Raw genomic sequence first — 16,207 nt, 5'->3', positions numbered from 1 at the left:
ACCGAAAGGTTGGAGGTTCGAGCCCTCCCGGGAGTGGTGTGTTGCTTTTTTCTTTGCGCTGATAGCTTTGAAGATATGTTCTGATGGTGGTGAGAGTGGAGCAGGACTGTCTCCGTGGCGCAATGGGCTAGCGCGATCGGCTGCTACCCGAAAGGTTGGAGTTTCGAGCCCTCCCAGTGGTGGTGCGGCGCTTTTTTTCTTTGGGGTGATAGCTCTGAATAAATGTTTTGACAGTGGTGAGAGTGGAGCAGGACTGTCTTCGTGGCGCAATTGGCTTACGCGATCGGCTGTTAACCGAAAGGTTGGAGGTTCGAGCCCTCCCGGGAGTGGTGTGTTGCTTTTTTCTTTGCACTGATAGCTCTGAAGAAATGGTCTGACGGTGGTGAGAGTGGAGCACGACTGTCCCCGTGGCGAAATGGGCTAACGCAATCGGCTGTTAACCGAAAGGTTGGAGTTTCGAGCCCTCCCGGGAGTGGTGTGTTGCTTTTTTCTTTGCACTGATAGCTTTGAAGATATGTTCTGATGGTGGTGAGAGTGGAGCAGGACTGTCTCCGTGGCGCAATTGGCTTGCGCGATCGGCTGTTAACCGAAAGGTTGGAGGTTCGAGCCCTCCCAGGAGTGGTGTGTTGCTTTTTTCTTTGTGGTAATAGCTTTGAAGATATGTTCTGATGGTGGTGAGAGTGGAGCACGACTGTCTCCATGGCGCAATCGGCTAGCGCGATCGGCTGTTAACCGAAAGTTTGGAGTTTCGAGCCCACCCGATGGTGGTGCGGCGCTTTTTTTTCTTTGTGGTGATAGCTTTGATGTTATGTTCTGATGGTGGTAAGAGTGGAGCAGGACTGTCTCCGTGGCGCAATTGGCTACCGCAATTGGCTGTTAACCAAAAGCTTGGAGTTTCGAACCCTCCCGGGAGTGGTGTGTTGCTTTTTTCTTTGCACTGATAGCTTTGAAGATATGTTCTGATGGTGGTGAGAGTGGAGCAGGACTGTCTTCGTGGCGCAATTGGCTTGCGCGATCGGCTGTTAACCGAATTTTTGGAGGTTCGAGCACCACCCGGTGGTGGTGCGGCGCTTTTTTTCTTTGCACTGATAACTTTGAAGATATGTACTGATAGTGGTGAGAGTGGAGCAGGACTGTCTCCGTGGCGCAATTGGCTTGCGTGATCGGCTGTTAACCGAAAGGTTGGAGGTTCGAGCCCACCCGGTGGTGGTGCGGCGCTTTTTTTTCTTTGCGCTGATAGCTTTGAAGATATGTTCTGATGGTGGTGAGAGTGGAGCAGGACTGTCTCCGTGGCGCAATGGGCTAGCGCGATCGGCTGTTAACCGAAAGGTTGGAGTTTCGAGCCCTCCCAGTGGTGGTGCGGCGCTTTTTTCCTTTGCGGTGATAGCTCTGAATAAATGTTTTGACGGTGGTGAGAGTGGAGCAGGACTGTCTTCGTGGCGCAATTGGCTTACCCGATCGGCTGTTAACCGAAAGGTTGGAGGTTCGAGCCCTCCCGGGAGTGGTGTGTTGCTTTTTTCTTTGCGCTGATAGCTTTGAAGATATGTTCTGATGGTGGTGAGAGCTGAGCAGGACTGTCTTCGTGGCGCAATTGGCTTGCGCGATCGGCTGTTAACCGAAAGGTTGGAGGTTCGAGCACCACCCGGTGGTGGTGCGGCGCTTTTTTTCTTTGCACTGATAGCTTTGAAGATATGTTCTGATAGTGGTGAGAGTGGAGCAGGACTGTCTCCGTGGCGCAATTGGCTAGCGCAATCGGCTGTTAACCGAAAGGTTGGAGTTTCGAGCCCACCCGGCGGTGGTGTGGCGCTTTTTTTTCTTTGGGCTGATAGCTTTGAAGATATGTTCTGATGGTGGTGAGAGTAGAGCAGGACTGTCTCCGTGGCGCAATTGGCTAGCGCGATCGGCTGTTAACCGGAAGGTTGGAAGTTCGAGCCCAACCGGTGGTGGTGGGCGCTTTTTTTTTCTTTGGGGTGATAGCTCTGAAGAAATGTTCTGACGGTGGTGAGAGTGGAGCACGACTGTCTCCGCGGGGCAATTGGCTAGCGCGATCGGCTGTTAACCGAAAGGTTGGAGGTTCGAGCCCTCCCGGTGGTGGTGCGGCGCTTTTTTTTCTTTTGGGTGATAGCTCTGAAGATATGTTCTGACGGTGGTGAGAGTGGAGCACAATTGTCTCCGTGGCGCAATTGGCTAGCGCGATCTGCTGTTAACCGAAAGGTTGGAGGTTCGAGCCCACCCGGTGGTGGTGCGGCGCTTTTTTTTCTTTGGGCTGATAGCTTTGAAGATATGTTCTCATGGTGGTGAGAGTGGAGCAGGACTGTCTCCGTGGCGCAATTGGCTAGCGCGATCGGCTGTTAACCGAAAAGTTGGAGGTTCGAGCCTACCCGGTGGTTGTGCGGCGCTTTTTTGTGGGCTGATAGCTTTGAAGATATGTTCTGATGGTGGTGAGAGTGGAGCAGGACTGTCTCCATGGCGCAATTGGCTAGCGTCATCGGCTGTTAACCGAAGAGTTGGAGGTTCGAGCCCACCCGGTGGTAGTGCGGCGCTTTTTTTTCTTTGGGCTGATAGCTTTGAAGATATGTTCTGATAGTGGTGAGAGTGGAGCAGGACTGTCTCCGTGGCGCAATTGGCTAGCGCGATCGGCTGTTAACCAAAAGGTCGGAGGTTCGAGGCCACCCGGTGGTGGTGCGGCGCTTTTTTTTCTTTGGGGTGATAGCTCTGAAGATATGTTCTGACGGTGGTGAGAGTGGAGCACAATTGTCTCCGTGGCACAATTGGCTAGCGCGATCTGCTGTTAACCGAAAGGTTGGAGGTTCGAGCCCACCCGGTGGTGGTGCGGCGCTTTTTTTTCTTTGGGCTGATAGCTTTGAAGATATGTTCTAATGGTGGTGAGAGTGGAGCAGGACTGTCTCCGTGGCGCAATTGGCTAGCGCGATCGGCTGTTAACCGAAAAGTTGGAGGTTCGAGCCTACCCGGTGGTTGTGCGGCGCTTTTTTTGTGGGCTGATAGCTTTGAAGATATGTTCTGATGGTGGTGAGAGTGGAGCAGGACTGTCTCCATGGCGCAATTGGCTAGCGTCATCGGCTGTTAACCGAAGAGTTGGAGGTTCGAGCCCACCCGTTGGTAGTGCGGCGCTTTTTTTTCTTTGGGCTGATAGCTTTGAAGATATGTTCTGATAGTGGTGAGAGTGGAGCAGGACTGTCTCCGTGGCGCAATTGGCTAGCGCGATCGGCTGTTAACCAAAAGGTCGGAGGTTCGAGCCCACCCGGTGGTGGTGCGGCGCTTTTTTTTGTTTGGGCTGATAGCTTTGAAGATATGTTCTGATGGTGGTGAGAGTGGAGCAGGACTGTCTCCGTGGCGCAATGGGGTAGCGCGATCAGCTGTTAACCGAAAGGTTGGAGTTTCGAGCCCTCCCGGGAGTGGTGTGTCGCTTTTTTCTTTGCGGTAATAGCTTTGAAGATATGTTCTGATGGTGGTGAGAGTGGAGCAGGACTGTCTTCGTGGCGCAATTGGCTAGCGCGATCGGCTGTTAACCGAAGGGTTGGAGGTTCGAGCCCAACCGGTGGTGGTGCGGCGCTTTTTTTTCTTTGGGGTGATAGCTCTGAAGGATTGTTCTGACGGTGGTGAGAGTGGAGCACGACTGTCTCCGTGGGGCAATTATTGCCTAGCGCGATCGGCTGTTAACCGAAAAGTCGGAGGTACGAGCCCACCCGGTGGTGGTGCGGCGCTTTTTTTCTTTGGGCTGATAGCTTTGAAGATATGTTCTGATGGTGGTGAGAGTGGAGCAGGACTGTCTCCGTGGCGCAATTGGCTAGCGCGATCGGCTGTTAACCGAACGGTTGGAGTTTCGAGCCCACCCGGCATTGGTGCGGCGCTTTTTTTCTTTGGGCTGATAGCTTTGAAGATATGTTCTGATGGTGGTGAGAGTAGAGCAGGACTGTCTCCGTGGCGCAATTGGCTAGCGCGATCGGCTGTTAACCGAAAGGTTGAAGTTTCGAGCCCTCCCGGTAGTGGTGTGTTGCTTTTTTCTTTGCGCTGATAGCTTTGAAGATATGTTCTGCTGGTGGTGAGAGTGGAGCAGGACTGTCTCCGTGGCGCAATTGCCTAGCGTGATCGGCTGTTAACCGAAAAGTTGGAGGTTCGAGCCCACACGGTGGTGTTGCGGCGCTTTTTTTCTTTGGGCTGATAGCTTTGAAGATATGTTTTGATGGTGGTTAGAGTGGAGCAGGACTGTCTCCATGGCGCAATTGGCTAGCGCGATCGGCTGCTAACCAAAAGGTCGGAGGTTCGAGGCCACCCGGTAGTGGTATGGCGCTTTTTTTCTTTGGGCTGATAGCTTTGAAGATATGTTCTGATGGTGGTGAGAGTGGTGCAGGACTGCCTCCATGGCGCAATTGGCTAGCGCGATCGGCTGCTAACCAAAAGGTCGGAGGTTCGAGCACACCCGGTGGTGGTATGGCGCTTTTTCTTTGCGCTGATAGCTTTGAAGATATGTTCTGATGGTGGTGAGAGTGGAGCAGGACTGTCACCGTGGCGCAATGGGCTAGCGCGATCGGCTGTTACCCGAAAGGTTGGAGTTTCGAGCCCTCCCAGTGGTGGTGCGGCGCTTTTTTTCTTTGGGGTGATAGCTCTGAAGAAATGGTCAGACGGTGGTGAGAGTGGAGCACGACTGTCCCCGTGGCGAAATGGGCTAACGCAATCGGCTGTTAACCGAAAGGTTGGAGTTTCGAGCCCTCCCGGGAGTGGTGTGTTGCTTTTTTCTTTGCACTGATAGCTTTGAAGATATGTTCTGATGGTGGTGAGAGTGAAGCAGGACTGTCTCCGTGGCGCAATTGGCTTGCGCGATCGGCTGTTAACCGAAAGGTTGGAGGTTCGAGCCCTCCCAGGAGTGGTGTGTTGCTTTTTTCTTTGTGGTAATAGCTTTGAAGATATGTTCTGATGGTGGTGAGAGTGGAGCACGACTGTCTCCATGGCGCAATCGGCTAGCGCGATCGGCTGTTAACCGAAAGGTTGGAGTTTCGAGCCCACCCGATGGTGGTGCGGCGCTTTTTTTTCTTTGTGGTGATAACTTTGAAGATATGTTCTGATAGTGGTGAGAGTGGAGCAGGACTATCTCCGTGGCGCAATTGGCTTGCGTGATCGGCTGTTAACCGAAAGGTTGGAGGTTCGAGCCCACCCGGTGGTGGTGCGGCGCTTTTTTTTCTTGCGCTGATAGCTTTAAAGATATGTTCTGATGGTGGTGAGAGTGGAGCAGGACTGTCTCCGTGGCGCAATGGGCTAGCGCGATCGGCTGTTAACCGAAAGGTTGGAGTTTCGAGCCCTCCCGGTGGTGGTGCGGCGCTTTTTTCCTTTGCGGTGATAGCTCTGAATAAATGTTTTGACGGTGGTGAGAGTAGAGCAGGACTGTCTCCGTGGCGCAATTGGCTAGCGCAATCGGCTGTTAACCGAAAGGTTGGAGTTTCGAGCCCACACGGCGGTGGTGTGGCGCTTTTTTTTCTTTGGGCTGATAGCTTTGAAGATATGTTCTGATGGTGGTGAGAGTAGAGCAGGACTGTCTCCGTGGCGCAATTGGCTAGCGCGATCGGCTGTTAACCGGAAGGTTGGAGGTTCGAGCCCAACCGGTGGTGGTGGGCGCTTTTTTTTTCTTTGGGGTGATAGCTCTGAAGAAATGTTCTGACGGTGGTGAGAGTGGAGCACGACTGTCTCCGTGGGGCAATTGGCTAGCGCGATCGGCTGTTAACCGAAAGGTTGGAGGTTCGAGCCCTCCCGGTGGTGGTGCGGCGCTTTTTTTTCTTTGGGGTGATAGCTCTGAAGATATGTTCTGACGGTGGTGAGAGTAGAGCACAATTGTCTCCGTGGCGCAATTGGCTAGCGCGATCTGCTGTTAACCGAAAGGTTGGAGGTTCGAGCCCACCCGGTGGTGGTGCGGCGCTTTTTTTTCTTTGGGCTGATAGCTTTGAAGATATGTTCTCATGGTGGTGAGAGTGGAGCAGGACTGTCTCCGTGGCGCAAGCGGCTAGCGCGATCGGCTGTTAACCGAAAAGTTGGAGGTTCGAGCCTACCCGGTGGTTGTGCGGCGCTTTTTTTGTGGGCTGATAGCTTTGAAGATATGTTCTGATGGTGGTGAGAGTGGAGCAGGACTGTCTCCATGGCGCAATTGGCTAGCGTCATCGGCTGTTAACTGAAGAGTTGGAGGTTCGAGCCCACCCGGTGGTAGTGCGGCGCTTTTTTTTCTTTGGGCTGATAGCTTTGAAGATATGTTCTGATAGTGGTGAGAGTGGAGCAGGACTGTCTCCGTGGCGCAATTGGCTAGCGCGATCGGCTGTTAACCAAAAGGTCGGAGGTTCGAGCCCACCCGGTGGTGGTGCGGCGCTTTTTTTCTTTGGGCTGATAGCTTTGAAGATATGTTCTGATGGTGGTGAGAGTGGAGCAGGACTGTCTCCGTGGCGCAATGGGGTAGCGCGATCAGCTGTTAACCGAAAGGTTGGAGTTTCGAGCCCTCCCGGGAGTGGTGTGTCGCTTTTTTCTTTGCGGCAATAGCTTTGAAGATATGTTCTGATGGTGGTGAGAGTGGAGCAGGACTGTCTTCGTGGCGCAATTGGCTAGCGCGATCGGCTGTTAAGCGAAGGGTTGGAGGTTCGAGCCCAACCGGTGGTGGTGCGGCGCTTTTTTTTTCTTTGGGGTGATAGCTTTGAAGATATGTTCTGATGGTGGTGAGAGTAGAGCAGGACTGTCTCCGTGGCGCAATTGGCTAGCGCGATCGGCTGTTAACCGGAAGGTTGGAGGTTCGAGCCCAACCGGTGGTGGTGGGCGCTTTGTTTTTCTTTGGGGTGATAGCTCTGAAGAAATGTTCTGACGGTGGTGAGAGTGGAGCACGACTGTCTCCGTGGGGCAATTGGCTAGCGCGATCGGCTGTTAACCGAAAGGTTGGAAGTTCGAGCCCTCCCGGTGGTGGTGCGGCGCTTTTTTTTCTTTGGGGTGATAGCTCTGAAGATATGTTCTGACGGTGGTGAGAGTGGAGCACAATTGTCTCCGTGGCGCAATTGGCTAGCGCGATCTGCTGTTAACCGAAAGGTTGGAGGTTCGAGCCCAACCGGTGGTGGTGCGGCGCTTTTTTTCTTTGGGGTGATAGCTCTGAAGGATTGTTCTGACGGTGGTGAGAGTGGAGCACGACTGTCTCCGTGGGGCAATTATTGCCTAGCGCGATCGGCTGTTAACCGAAAAGTCGGAGGTACGAGCCCACCCGGTGGTGGTGCGGCGCTTTTTTTCTTTGGGCTGATAGCTTTGAAGATATGTTCTGATGGTGGTGAGAGGGGAGCAGGACTGTCTCTGTGGCGCAATCGGCTAGCGCGATCGGCTGTTAACCGAAACGTTGGAAGTTCGAGCCCACCCGGTGGTGGTGCGGCGCTTTTTTTTCTTTGGGCTGATAGCTATGAAGATATGTTCTGATGGTGGTGAGAGTGGAGCAGGACTGTCTCCGTGGCGCAATTGGCTAGCGCGATCGGCTGTTAACCGAACGGTTGGAGTTTCGAGCCCACCCGGCGTTGGTGCGGCGCTTTTTTTCTTTGGGCTGATAGCTTTGAAGATATGTTCTGATGGTGGTGAGAGTAGAGCAGGACTGTCTCCGTGGCGCAATTGGCTAGCGCGATCGGCTGTTAACCGAAAGGTTGAAGTTTCGAGCCCTCCCGGTAGTGGTGTGTTGCTTTTTTCTTTGCGCTGATAGCTTTGAAGATATGTTCTGATGGTGGTGAGAGTGGAGCAGGACTGTCTCCGTGGCGCAATTGCCTAGCGTGATCGGCTGTTAACCGAAAAGTTGGAGGTTCGAGCCCACACGGTGGTGTTGCGGCGCTTTTTTTCTTTGGGCTGATAGCTTTGAAGATATGTTCTGATGGTGGTTAGAGTGGAGCAGGACTGTCTCCATGGCGCAATTGGCTAGCGCGATCGGCTGCTAACCAAAAGGTCGGAAGTTCGAGGCCACCCGGTAGTGGTATGGCGCTTTTTTTCTTTGGGCTGATAGCTTTGAAGATATGTTCTGATGGTGGTGAGAGTGGTGCAGGACTGCCTCCATGGCGCAATTGGCTAGCGCGATCGGCTGCTAACCAAAAGGTCGGAGGTTCGAGCACACCCGGTGGTGGTATGGCGCTTTTTTTTGGGCTGATAGCTTTGAAGATATGTTCTGATGGTGGTGAGAGTAAAGCAGGACTGTCTCCGTGGCGCAATTGGCTAGCGCGATCGGCTGTTAACCTAAAGGTATGAGGTTCGAGCCCTCCCGGGAGTGGTGTGTTGCTTTTTTCTTTGCGCTGATAGCTTTGAAGATATGTTCTGATGGTGGTGAAAGTGGAGCAGGACTGTCACCATGGCGCAATGGGCTAGCGCGATCGGCTGTTACCCGAAAGGTTGGAGTTTCGAGCCCTCCCAGTGGTGGTGCGGCGCTTTTTTTATTTGGGGTGATAGCTCTGAAGAAATGGTCTGACGGTGGTGAGAGTGGAGCACGACTGTCCCCGTGGCGAAATGGGCTAACGCAATCGGCTGTTAACCGAAAGGTTGGAGTTTCGAGCCCTCCCGGGAGTGGTGTGTTGCTTTTTTCTTTGCACTGATAGCTTTGAAGATATGTTCTGATGGTGGTGAGAGTGGAGCAGGACTGTCTCCGTGGCGCAATTGGCTTGCGCGATCGGCTGTTAACCGAAAGGTTGGAGGTTCGAGCCCTCCCAGGAGTGGTGTGTTGCTTTTTTCTTTGTGGTAATAGCTTTGAAGATATGTTCTGATGGTGGTGAGAGTGGAGCACGACTGTCTCCATGGCGCAATCGGCTAGCGCGATCTGCTGTTAACCGAAAGGTTGGAGTTTCGAGCCCACCCGATGGTGGTGCGGCGCTTTTTTTTCTTTGTGGTGATAACTTTGAAGATATGTTCTGATAGTGGTGAGAGTGGAGCAGGACTATCTCCGTGGCGCAATTGGCTTGCGTGATCGGCTGTTAACCGAAAGGTTGGAGGTTCGAGCCCACCCGGTGGTGGTGCGGCGCTTTTTTTTCTTTGCGCTGATAGCTTTGAAGATATGTTCTGATGGTGGTGAGAGTGGAGCAGGACTGTCTCCGTGGCGCAATGGGCTAGCGCGATCGGCTGTTAACCGAAAGGTTGGAGTTTCGAGCCCTCCCGGCGGTGGTGCGGCGCTTTTTTCCTTTGCGGTGATAGCTCTGAATAAATGTTTTGACGGTGGTGAGAGTGGAGCAGGACTGTCTTCGTGGCGCAATTGGCTTACCCGATCGGCTGTTAACCGAAAGGTTGGAGGTTCGAGGCCTCCCGGGAGTGGTGTGTTGCTTTTTTCTTTGCGCTGATAGCTTTGAAGATATGTTCTGATGGTGGTGAGAGTGGAGCAGGACTGTCTTCGTGGCGCAATTGGCTTGCGCGATCGGCTGTTAACCGAAAGGTTGGAGGTTCGAGCACCACCCGGTGGTGGTGCGGCGCTTTTTTTCTTTGCACTGATAGCTTTGAAGATATGTTCTGATAGTGGTGAGAGTGGAGCAGGACTGTCTCCGTGGCGCAATTGGCTAGCGCAATCGGCTGTTAACCGAAAGGTTGGAGTTTCGAGCCCACCCGGCGGTGGTGTGGCGCTTTTTTTTCTTTGGGCTGATAGCTTTGAAGATATGTTCTGATGGTGGTGAGAGTAGAGCAGGACTGTGTCCGTGGCGCAATTGGCTAGCGCGATCGGCTGTTAACCGGAAGGTTGGAGGTTCGAGCCCAACCGGTGGTGGTGGGCGCTTTTTTTTTCTTTGGGGTGATAGCTCTGAAGAAATGTTCTGACGGTGGTGAGAGTGGAGCACGACTGTCTCCGTGGGGCAATTGGCTAGCGCGATCGGCTGTAAACCGAAAGGTTGGAGGTTCGAGCCCTCCCGGTGGTGGTGCGGCGCTTTTTTTTCTTTGGGGTGATAGCTCTGAAGATATGTTCTGACGGTGGTGAGAGTGGAGCACAATTGTCTCCGTGGCGCAATTGGCTAGCGCGATCTGCTGTTAACCGAAAGGTTGGAGGTTCGAGCCCACCCGGTGGTGGTGCGGCGCTTTTTTTTCTTTGGGCTGATAGCTTTGAAGATATGTTCTCATGGTGGTGAGAGTGGAGCAGGACTGTCTCCGTGGCGCAATTGGCTAGCGCGATCGGCTGTTAACCGAAAAGTTGGAGGTTCGAGCCTACCCGGTGGTTGTGCGGCGCTTTTTTTTCTTTGGGCTGATAGCTTTGAAGATATGTTCTGATAGTGGTGAGAGTGGAGCAGGACTGTCTCCGTGGCGCAATTGGCTAGCGCGATCGGCTGTTAACCAAAAGGTCGGAGGTTCGAGCCCACCCGGTGGTGGTGCGGCGCTTTTTTTTCTTCGGGCTGATAGCTTTGAAGATATGTTCTGGTGGTGGTGAGAGTGGAGCAGGACTGTCTCCGTGGCGCAATGGGGTAGCGCGATCAGCTGTTAACCGAAAGGTTGGAGTTTCGAGCCCTCCCGGGAGTGGTGTGTCGCTTTTTTCTTTGCGGCAATAGCTTTGAAGATATGTTCTGATGGTGGTGAGAGTAGAGCAGGACTGTCTTCGTGGCGCAATTGGCTAGCGCGATCGGCTGTTAAGCGAAGGGTTGGAGGTTCGAGCCCACCCGGTGGTGGTGCGGCGCTTTTTTTTTCTTTGGGGTGATAGCTCTGAAGGATTGTTCTGACGGTGGTGAGAGTGGAGCACGACTGTCTCCGTGGGGCAATTATTGCCTAGCGCGATCGGCTGTTCACCGAAAAGTCGGAGGTACGAGCCCACCCGGTGGTGGTGCGGCGCTTTTTTTCTTTGGGCTGATAGCTTTGAAGATATGTTCTGATGGTGGTGAGAGGGGAGCAGGACTGTCTCCGTGGCGCAATTGGCTAGCGCAATCGGCTGTTAACCGAAAGGTTGGAGTTTCGAGCCCACCCGGCGGTGGTGTGGCGCTTTTTTTTCTTTGGGCAGATAGCTTTGAAGATATGTTCTGATGGTGGTGAGAGTAGAGCAGGACTGTCTCCGTGGCGCAATTGGCTAGCGCGATCGGCTGTTAACCGGAAGGTTGGAGGTTCGAGCCCAACCGGTGGTGGTGGGCGCTTTGTTTTTCTTTGGGGTGATAGCTCTGAAGAAATGTTCTGACGGTGGTGAGAGTGGAGCACGACTGTCTCCGTGGGGCAATTGGCTAGCGCGATCGGCTGTTAACCGAAAGGTTGGAGGTTCGAGCCCTCCCGGTGGTGGTGCGGCGCTTTTTTTTCTTTGGGGTGATAGCTCTGAAGATATGTTCTGACGGTGGTGAGAGTGGAGCACAATTGTCTCCGTGGCGCAATTGGCTAGCGCGATCTGCTGTTAACCGAAAGGTTGGAGGTTCGAGCCCACCCGGTGGTGGTGCGGCGCTTTTTTTCTTTGGGCTGATAGCTTTGAAGATATGTTCTCATGGTGGTGAGAGTGGAGCAGGACTGTCTCCGTGGCGCAATTGGCTAGCGCGATCGGCTGTTAACCGAAAAGTTGGAGGTTCGAGCCTACCCGGTGGTTGTGCGGCGCTTTTTTTGTGGGCTGATAGCTTTGAAGATATGTTCTGATGGTGGTGAGAGTGGAGCAGGACTGTCTCCATGGCGCAATTGGCTAGCGTCATCGGCTGTTAACTGAAGAGTTGGAGGTTCGAGCCCACCCGGTGGTAGTGCGGCGCTTTTTTTTCTTTGGGCTGATAGCTTTGAAGATATGTTCTGATAGTGGTGAGAGTGGAGCAGGACTGTCTCCGTGGCGCAAAGGGCTAGCGCGATCGGCTGTTAACCAAAAGGTCGGAGGTTCGAGCCCACCCGGTGGTGGTGCGGCGCTTTTTTTTCTTTGGGCTGATAGCTTTGAAGATATGTTCTGATGGTGGTGAGAGTGGAGCAGGACTGTCTCCGTGGCGCAATGGGGTAGCGCGATCAGCTGTTAACCGAAAGGTTGGAGTTTCGAGCCCCCCCGGGAGTGGTGTGTCGCTTTTTTCTTTGCGGCATTAGCTTTGAAGATATGTTCTGATGGTGGTGAGAGTGGAGCAGGACTGTCTTCGTGGCGCAATTGGCTAGCGCGATCGGCTGTTAACCGAAGGGTTGGAGGTTCGAGCCCAACCGGTGGTGGTGCGGCGCTTTTTTTTTCTTTGGGGTGATAGCTCTGAAGGATTGTTCTGACGGTGGTGAGAGTGGAGCACGACTGTCTCCGTGGGGCAATTATTGCCTAGCGCGATCGGCTGTTCACCGAAAAGTCGGAGGTACGAGCCCACCCGGTGGTGGTGCGGCGCTTTTTTTCTTTGGGCTGATAGCTTTGAAGATATGTTCTGATGGTGGTGAGAGGGGAGCAGGACTGTCTCCGTGGCGCAATCGGCTAGCGCGATCGGCTGTTAACCGAAACGTTGGAAGTTCGAGCCCACCCGGTGGTGGTGCGGCGCTTTTTTTTCTTTGGGCTGATAGCTATGAAGATATGTTCTGATGGTGGTGAGAGTGGAGCACGACTGTCTTCGTGGCGCAATTGGCTAGCGCGATCGGCTGTTAACCGAACGGTTGGAGTTTCGAGCCCACCCGGCGTTGGTGCGGCGCTTTTTTTCTTTGGGCTGATAGCTTTGAAGATATGTTCTGATGGTGGTGAGAGTAGAGCAGGACTGTCTCCGTGGCGCAATTGGCTAGCGCGATCGGCTGTTAACCGAAAGCTTGAAGTTTCGAGCCCTCCCGGTAGTGGTGTGTTGTTTTTTTCTTTGCGCTGATAGCTTTGAAGATATGTTCTGATGGTGGTGAGAGTGGAGCAGGACTGTCTCCGTGGCGCAATTGCCTAGCGTGATCGGCTGTTAACCGAAAAGTTGGAGGTTCGAGCCCACACGGTGGTGGTGCGGCGCTTTTTTTCTTTGGGCTGATAGCTTTGAAGATATGTTCTGATGGTGGTTAGAGTGGCGCAGGACTGTCTCCATGGCGCAATTGGCTAGCGCGATCGGCTGCTAACCAAAAGGTCGGAGGTTCGAGGCCACCCGGTAGTGGTATGGCGCTTTTTTTCTTTGGGCTGATAGCTTTGAAGATATGTTCTGATGGTGGTGAGAGTGTAGCAGGACTGTCTCCGTGGCGCAATTGGCTAGCGCGATCGGCTGTCAACCGAAAAGTTGGAGGTTCGAGCCCACCCGGTGGTGGTGCGGCGCTTTTTTTCTTTGGGCTGATAGCATTGAAGATATGTTCTGATGGTGGTCAGAGGGGAGCAGGACTGTCTCCATGGCGCAATTGGCTAGCGCGATCGGCTGTTAACCAAAAGGTCGGAGGTTCAAGCCCACCCAGTGGTGGTATGGCGCTTTTTTTTCTTTGGGCTGATAGCTTTGAAGATATGTTCTGATGGTGGTGAGAGTAGAGCAGGACTGTCTCCGTGGCGCAATTGGCTAGCGCTATCGGCTGTTGACCGAAAGGTTGGAGTTTCGAGCCCTCCCGGGAGTGGTGTGTTGCTTTTTTCTTTGCGCTGATAGCTTTGAAGTTATGTTCTGATGGTGGTGAGAGTGGAGCAAGACTGTCTCCATGGCGCAATGGGCTAGCGCGATCGGCTGTTAACCGAAAGGTTGGAGGTTCGAGCCCACCCGGTGGTGGTGCAGCGCTTTTTTTTCTTTGCGCTGATAGCTTTGAAGATATGTCCTGATGATGGTGAGAGTGGAGCAAGACTGCCTCCGTGGCGCAATGGGCTAGCGCGATCAGCTGTTAACCGAAAGGTTGGAGTTTCGAGCCCTCCCGGGAGTGGTGTGTTGCTTTTTTCTTTGTGGTAATAGCTTTGAAGATATGTTCTGATGGTGGTGAGAGTGGAGCAGGACTGTCTTCGTGGCGCAATTGGCTAGCGCGATCGGCTGTTAACCGAAAGGTTGGAGGTTCGAGCCCAACCGGTGGTGGTGCGGCGCTTTTTTTTTCTTTGGGGTGATAGCTCTGAAGGATTGTTCTGACGGTGGTGAGAGTGGATTACGACTGTCTCCGTGGGGCAATTGGCTAGCGCGATCGGCTGTTAACCGAAAAGTCGGAGGTTCCGCCCACCTGGTGATGGTGCGGCGCTTTTTTTTCTTTGGGCTGATAGCTTTGAAGATATGTTCTGATGGTGGTGAGAGGAGAGCAGGACTGTCTCCGTGGCGCAATCGGCTAGCGCGATCGGCTGTTAACGGAAACGTTGGAAGTTCGAGCCCACCCGGTGGTGGTGCTGGTGCGGCGCTTTTTTTTTCTTTGGGCTGATAGATTTGAAGATATGTTCTGATGGTGGTGAGAGTGGAGCAGGACTGTCTCCGTGGCGCAATTGGCTAGCGCGATTGGCTGTTAACCGAAAGGTTGGAGTTTCGAGCCCTCCCGGGAGTGGTGTGTTGCTTTTTTCTTTGCGCTGATAGCTTTGCAGATATGTTCTGATGGTGGTGAGAGTGGAACAGGACTGTCTCCGTGGCGCAAATGGCTAGCGCGATCGGCTGTTAACCGAAAGGTTGGAGTTTCGAGCCCACCCGGCGGTGGTGTGGCGCTTTTTTTTTCTTTGGGCTGATAGCTTTGAAGATATGTTCTGATGGTGGTGAGAGTAGAGCAAAACTGTCTCCGTGGCGCAATTGGCTAGCGCGATCGGCTGTTAACCGAAAGGTTGGAGGTTCGAGCCCAACCGGTGGTGGTGGGCGCTTTTTTTTTCTTTGGGGTGATAGCTCTGAAGAAATGTTCTGAAGGTGGTGAGAGTGGAGCACGACTGTTTCCGTGGGGCAATTGGCTAGCGCGATCGGCTGTTAACCGAAAGGTTGGAGGTTCGAGCCCCCCCGGTGGTGGTGCGGCGCTTTTTTTTTTTGGGGTGATAGCTCTGAAGATATCTTCCGATGGTGGTGAGAGTGGAGCACAATTGTCTCCGTGGCGCAATTGGCTAGCACGATCTGCTGTTAACCGAAATGACAGAGGTTCGAGCCCACCCGGTGGTGGTGCGGCGCTTTTTTTCTTTGTGCTGATAGCTTTGAAGATATGTTCTTATGGTGGTGAGAGTGGAGCAGGACTGTCTCCGTGGCGCAATTGGCTAGAGCGATCGGCTGTTAACCGAAAAGTTGGAGGTTCGAGCCTACCCGGTGGTTGTGCGGCGCTTTTTTTGTGGGCTGATAGCTTTGAAGATATGTTCTGATGGTGGTGAGGGTGGAGCAGGACTGTCTCCGTGGCGCATTTGGCTAGCGTCATCGGCTGTTAACCGAAGAGTTGGAGGTTCGAGCCCACCCGGTGGTGGTGCGGCGCTTTTTTTTCTTTGGGCTGGTAGCTTTGAAGATATGTTCTGATGGTGGTGAGAGTAGAGCAGGACTGTCTCCGTGGTGCAATTGGCTAGCGCGATCAGCTATTAACCAAAAGGTCGGAGGTTCGAGCCTACCCGGTGGTTGTGCGGCGCTTTTTTTGTGGGCTGATAGCTTTGAAGATATGTTCTGATGGTGGTGAGAGTGGAGCAGGACTGTCTCCGTGGCGCAATTGGCTAGCGTCATCGGCTGTTAACCGAAGAGTTGGAGGTTCGAGCCCACCCGGTGGTGGTGCGGCGCTTTTTTTCTTTGGGCTGATAGCTTTGAAGATATGTTCTGATGGTGGTGAGAGTGGAGCACAATTGTCTCCGTGGCGCAATTGGCTAGCGCGGTCTGCTGTTAACCGAACGGTTGGAGTTTCGAGCCCACCCGGTGGTGGTGCGGCGCTTTTTTTTCTTTGGGCTGATAGCTTTGAAGATATGTTCTGATGGTGGTGAGAGTAGAGCAGGACTGTCTCCGTGGCGCAATTGGCTAGCGCGATCGGCTGTTAACCGAAAGGTTGGAGTTTCGAGCCCTCCCGGGAGTGGTGTGTTGCTTTTTTCTTTGCGCTGATAGCTTTGAAGATATGTTCTGATGGTGGTGAGAGTGGAGCAGGACTGTCTCCGTGGCGCAATTGGCTAGCGTGATCGGCTGTTAACCGAAAAGTTGGAGGTTCGAGCCCACACGGTGGTGGTGCGGCGCTTTTTTTCTTTGGGCTGATAGCTTTGAAGATATGTTCTGATGGTGGTTAGAGTGGAGCAGGACTGCCTCCATGGCGCAATTGGCTAGCGCGATCGGCTGCTAACCAAAAGGTCGGAGGTTCGAGCCCGCCCGGTGGTGGTATGGCGCTTTTTTTTGGGCTGATAGCTTTGAAGATATGTTCTGATGTGGTGAGAGTGGAGCAGGACTGTCTCCGTGGCGCAATTGGCTAGCGCGATCGGCTGTTAACCGAAAGG

Source organism: Rhipicephalus microplus, chromosome 4 (assembly GCF_043290135.1).
Source record: "Rhipicephalus microplus isolate Deutch F79 chromosome 4, USDA_Rmic, whole genome shotgun sequence".
Classification (NCBI taxonomy): Eukaryota; Metazoa; Arthropoda; class Arachnida; order Ixodida; family Ixodidae; genus Rhipicephalus; species Rhipicephalus microplus.
The sequence above is the reverse complement of the archived record's forward strand: the minus strand, read 5'-3'. Positions refer to the sequence as shown.